This window comes from Solanum tuberosum, unplaced genomic scaffold (assembly GCF_000226075.1).
Source record: "Solanum tuberosum cultivar DM 1-3 516 R44 unplaced genomic scaffold, SolTub_3.0 contig00079, whole genome shotgun sequence".
NCBI classification, from domain to species: domain Eukaryota; kingdom Viridiplantae; phylum Streptophyta; class Magnoliopsida; order Solanales; family Solanaceae; genus Solanum; species Solanum tuberosum.
Genome location: NW_006240415.1, coordinates 524 through 6,958, shown reverse-complemented (window position 1 = coordinate 6,958; position 6,435 = coordinate 524). Strand labels below are relative to the sequence as shown.

At 32.3% G+C, this 6,435-nt stretch overlaps 1 pseudogene; it reads right to left on the bottom strand.

Moving 5' to 3' along the window:
- Positions 1 to 1,941: 1,941 nt before the first annotated feature.
- Positions 1,942 to 4,462, bottom strand: LOC102597741 (uncharacterized; annotated as a pseudogene).
- Between the last annotated feature and the right edge of the window lie 1,973 nt (positions 4,463 to 6,435).

Sequence of the window (6,435 nt, the reverse complement as noted above, 5' to 3'; positions counted from 1 at the left end):
TAACTAGAGTTTCTGGTGGGTCCATTGTTGTGGCGGTTGTGTATATGGATGACATAATTCTCATCGGCATTGACGTTGCCAAGATTTCCTCCTTGAAATAGGATCTGGAGTGCCAATTCAAAATAAAGGATCTGGAGTGCCAATTCAAAATAAAGGAGTTGGGTGCTCTCAATTATTTTATGCGCATTGAGGTCTTATATTGCTTCACCAAAGGAAATTCATTCATGATCTCTTTCTCGCTCTTCATTGTTCTTATGTCTCCCCTATGGCGTACCCTCACAAAATGAATGTCAAACTCCGCCTCCATGAGGGTGATCCTTTGACCATGCCCGAGGAGTATCACTCCCTGATTAGCAAGCTGAAATTTCTTACAGACTAGGCCCGACATCTTCTTTGTTGTTTAATGCCTCAATCAATTCATGCAGTACCTTTGTGTTCCGCACTTGACTGCCGCATTGCATTTGTTACGTTATGTCAGAGGGACCCCTGATCATGGCATTTGTTTATACTCCAACCCTAATACTTCCATCTTTGTCTATTGTGACAGTGATTGGGTTGCTTGCTCTGTTAGTCTGTTTTTGGTTTTTGTGTGTTGTTGGGTTGTTGCCTCATTTCTTGGAAGTCTAAGAAACAGTCCATCATGTCCTTATCATCTGCTAAGGCTGAATATCGTTCTCTTAGCAAAGTTGTTGTTTCGCTTACTTGGTTATCTCGCCTTTTGTCTGATTTTGGCATCACATGATCTTCTATCCCGGTACATTGTGACAATCAGGCTACTATTCACATTGCCCGAAATCTTGTTTTCTATGAGTGTAGCAAGCACATTGAGTTGGTCTGTCATTTTTTTCACACGAAGATGACTAATGGTCTCATCTGTCTCCTCCATAGTCCTACTACTTCTGAGTTGGTGGACATTTTCACCAAGGTCTTACATGGTCCTGCTCATCATGGTTTTCTTCCCAAGGTAGGGGTGCTATCTCCCTCCAACTTTAAGGGGGGGGGGTGTTGGAATACCTCCAGTTCCAGATTAGTCCATTAATTTTCATATGAAGTATATAAACCCCAACAATTTGGGTGCTAACCACATCCTATCACGAAAGTTTTCTAAATTACAATAATCCTGAATTTTTAAAAACTCACTAATACATTGCTCCTTCGCTTGATATATAGCAAACAATACATGAGTTATGTATCATATTCATAGTTATCTATCAGATACATACCTATAAACCAGATTCATAGGTTTGAAATAATTAAGGTTATGTATTAGCAATAACATTTGTACCTAATACATTGTACACAAAAAAAATTGTAATGTATCTTATAGAAGTGGAGTGATGTATCCGAATGGTAAGAGAGAGACGGAAAAAATGATTTTTGTAATTAATTCAAATTGTAGAGATTATTAGAGATTATGTTATCTTAAGTCGTATAATAACGTAATTTACACTTAATTTGCTTATTTAGTTCATTTATTTGTATTAGGCTTGGCCCGCATATGTAATTATGTGTTGGGTCCATTGTATGTACATGGCCCATATATGTCTATCACATTGTAATACAGTTGAGAAAAGAAAATCTGAACAAAAAATCCTCTCCCCTTTCTATATGTGGGTGCAACTCTAGCATTTCGTCTTTTACAATCTGAATATTTCTGGGTTTAACATCCGTTCATGAAGCTTTAGGGAAATATGGTAAGAAAACATTGTCATGCACCAATTACACCTACTGTGGATTTTCAGAATTTGCAGTTAAAGAAAAACTCTTTCCGCAATATATGTTTGATCATTTACGGCTAGAGTTAGGGATATTAAATATGCATTTGATACTCCACAACTTTTGAGTGAATTTAAACTTATAACTTCTCCGACAATCGAAGTACAGAGTTACATTCATGTTCTAAATTCCCTAGAGTAATGAGCTTAATAGTAGAAGATTTTCAAAAAAAGAATTGGATTTTATATATTATATATATCACAAAGTCAATATATAGAGAATTATTGAAGATCTGTCCAACAATCTACTAAAAAGATGGTGCACTCAAACTTCAAAGCCTACTGGCATGTATAGAAGTCTGTTTCTTAAGGTACAATATGCATCTTTTATTCTTTTGACTCAACTACTTGCTGAAACAGCACAACTGCAAGAGTAACAAGGGAAGCATAAACAGAATTGGGCATCTTTTGAACCACCTTTCCAACATGTGGGACTCCCTCTGTTGACCTCTTCGTTAGCACAGCGATAGTTGGTGCTACTGCCAACGTAATAAGTAGTCCCTGACTCACCATAATAAAAGTATCCTTAGTTAATTTCCTAATGAACTTCACCAACTCTTGACGGTCTAGTTCTCCGTCAGTATTGATATCACACTCCTGTACATGAAACAAAATAATCAAACACTTCTGTGATAAACTCAAATTGTAACACATTGTTAAAAGTAAGCTGAATCAGTAAAAAGAAAAAAAGAAAGGAAATAAGCCATAATTGAAAAAGCAAGCAAATGTAGGACGAGGGTAAAATAAAAACATATTTTTTCAGAGTAGGAATATGAAGAAATGTGAATAGGAGAAAATAATTTCAACTGATAAGATTCCTAAAGAAACATAAGAAGATAATTTTTCATATAACTACAATACCACTTCAAGTTCTCTCTGTATATATCGCAGGGTGAAATCTTTTCACTTCCAGTTCTTTTGACAAACCAAACAAGAAAGAGAAAATTTCTCCCTTAACCTCTTTCCAAAGAAAATGGAAGAATCGGTAAACAAAGTAAAGTTCCCAAAACGATACACATGAGCAAGCAAACCATATTCACTTGGTAATAAAGATGATTCTCCCTCCGTTTCCTTGTTTGTCATGTTTTGACTTGACATGGAGTTTAAGAAAGTAAAGAAGGAAATTAAATGAATCATTTTTAGATATCCATTACCATAAGACGTACTTTAAATGAAAACAGAGTGATTAGAATGGTCTAGGCACGGCCACAGTGATTCAATCAGCAATGCATTGAATGAAAATTAAAACATGAGGTAACTGAACAATGCACGAAGACTAATAGTGTAGCAGCTAATGGAAACCTGCATCAGGGCTCTAACTTGATGTTTTGTAGGAGGATCAAAATGAGGACCCGGCAAACATTTATTGATATCACTGGAAAGTGATAAGACGTTAGCAGCTTCCAAGTAATAAACATGTATACATACAGATATATAAAAATCACATTCTTACTTGAAAACAAGTAGTACAACAATTTAAAGGTCTTCAAACTTGAGATTTTCTCTTCCTGAATCAATTCTGACACGGTCAAAGACCTTGTCTGTTTTTTTTTGTAATGTATCTCTCTCCACTGCTTACCTGCATCAGGTAAATGTGGTGTTTTATATTTCAGTAACACTGGCTTACTGTTGAGATGAGAAAATATATTTATTCATCACATTAACCTCGAATGTTAAACAAGGCTTAGAACAAGAAATAACTATTTGAGAATGCCAAGTGTTCAAACTTTTTATAAAACATGACTTGACAGTTGTATATATAACCTATTTATCCTTAATGGCCTGAGTACATACTATGCATAGTTAGATAGTTATGAGGTGTAAGTGTTATGAATCAGCCTCATTACATCTCACATATACTCCGCGGAAACTTGCGGTTAATGTTTAGGTGTAGACTTTCCAGCCCAAAAGAAAAGCCTCCAATTGATTGATTGATTCAATGGAAGTATAAGACCAAAATAAGCTACATTTGAAGGAAATCAAATGCATGAATAGGTAACTACTGAAGATAAGTAATAATTCAATAACACAGAGACAAAAAGGAGGGTAACATGATGACATTCATTGATGTGGGAATAAAGATAGTGGTAGTTTGAAAATATCCAGATTAATACAGTAAGGTTGTGTGATGCTTGAGGAGAGGACAAGACATGTTTGATTTGTAATCTACTTTGACATTACAAATAAACAATAAAAATAACTTCTAAGAAGAGTTAGGGTCAGAAATCCATATCACAACTGCTATTGTATTTATGTGTAAAGTAATTTCAACACTTATATCGGCTGTAATATTAATGAAAATAAAATTGGTGACAGTATAATGTAAATATTCCTGAATTAGCTATTCCATTGAAGATGAAGATGCAAATCTTTGCTGCAACTAGACTCCTCCCTCCGGTCCAAAATGAGGCGATCCAGATTCATAAAACCAACAATTTATATACATTTCTAATTAGTTATTATAACTATATTTTTCGAATTCCTAAATCCAACCCTAAATTATCAATTATTTACACAAGAAAACTGTAATTGAAATCCGCATGTAGCAACTCAAATCAAGAAATTGATCGAACAAAGCATGGATGTTACCTTTGAATTTTTGCAGAATCTGGCCCATCCTTCCAACTGCGGAGACTTATTGCTCAACAAAATAGTCGCATCCTTTATAACTCATCCAACTCGACTAACACGTTTCCCATTTGGAGTACTTTTTAAAATAAATTGTTTTTTTAAAAAAATATTGTATTTTATTAAAACATAAGTTATTGGCTATAAATTTCCAAATATTGTAAAATACTATCAGAAATACCCATAAATTTGGCACAAGATTATTATTTTATAATGAAACGCTCCTAATGCATTATCCTAACATCATAACACCATATTTTAATGAAAACTACTAATAACAAAATTATAATTAGTTATGAATATCCATCATTACAAAAAGATAAGAATACTAATAATAATAAAAACAACAACAATGATAGTAACTACTTATTTTTTAATATAATTTTACCACATTTTATGAACAATCTTTTCACGACCAATTTGCATTTTTAAATCAAATGACCAAAAATGATAGATAAGAACTAATTGGGGTGATAAATAGATGATTTTTTTTTTATATAAATATAGAAGTTTGCGATGAATTTTAAAATTTAAAAAGAAAGAAGCAATATTTTAGCCCAATGGTAGGTTTTTAGTAAATTTTGAGATTTTGGAATTTGATTTCAAAATTTCCTAAAAATTGATAGATTCTATGGCCAAATAAATATTGCCAAAGAATACCACCAAAATCTATGACTAAACGAGTCCTCCGATATCTAAATTTAAATACATATTTATATATTAAAAAAGTATTTGAATAGTTAGAGTATTTGTTTCCAATATCTAAATATGTAAAATTTATCGTTATTAAAAAAAAAAAACAAGCAAATCAACTATGCATAAGAGCCTAAAATATCCTCAACTATTTGAATTGGAACAAAACTATCCTTCATCCACTTCCTGGCCCCCAAATACCATTGACGTCAACCTTTTGGCTAAAATATAACTGATATTAACCATTTCGCTCATATTTGACCTTAATTTTAATAGCTCCCCTAAAGTAAAATCATTAAATATTTATTTATTAGGTTGCCTAATCTGATTGGTTCAAATTTAAACCCTTCTCAAATAAATAATAAAAATCACATATACTTCATATTTTGACCCAATACGCTTGAAAATAATTTTTAAGAAATTATTAATTTCATGATATCTGTCTATTAGCCTATTTTAGATTAATAACCAATTTATTATAACTCAATTCATAATTGAGGACTCACCTAAACTTCGTGTCTGAATTAAATTAAGATTATTATTTTTCACTATGATAAAATTTTCTTTTATTATCCAATTTTCTTGTTCATTGCCTATTTTTATTTATGTTTTAATCTTCTATTCATAATTAAGATATTGAAGACTTAAACTTGAACTAACATGTTCATATTCTTTTAATTTATATTGTTATCATGGTGGGGTAGGGTGGGGATAGGAAAAAAGATTAGTTTTATTCATTTATTTTGAATTCATGGTACATACGAAAAAAATGTTATTAAATTATTTTCTACGAAAATAATTATTTCTATTTGTATGTCCTCGTTATTTCCCTCCTTTTTTTCTCCCTTATTTTTTCATATGTTTTAAAAATAAATAAAATATAAAATAGTGGACAAGAACCAAGAAGAAAAAAGTGAAAGAGAGAGGTAGTAAAGAGGGGATGGGGTGGGAAGATGATTTTACTATGGAACCAAAATCATATCAATCATATGAGCCCATAAATTATTTTAACAGATAAGGGCTTAAGATACTCTTAAATTATGAGATTTGGTACAATATTGACCTCTCATCCATCTTATGAGTGTTGATGGTTAAATAAGATATTTTTAGCCAAAAGATTGACGTCAAAGAAATTTAAGGGCCGAAAAGTGGACGGATGATAATTTTGTAACAATTCAAATAATTGAGGGGCATTTTAGGCCTTTCTCTAATTTAAATATTATACTTACTGATAGTATGTTGTAAGGTAGTAATTTATGGTGGATTGATTGGTGGTTGTCAAGTAGGAGTGTTGGTTGGTGTCTTGACCGAATTCGCCGTGATAAAAACCACACTAAAT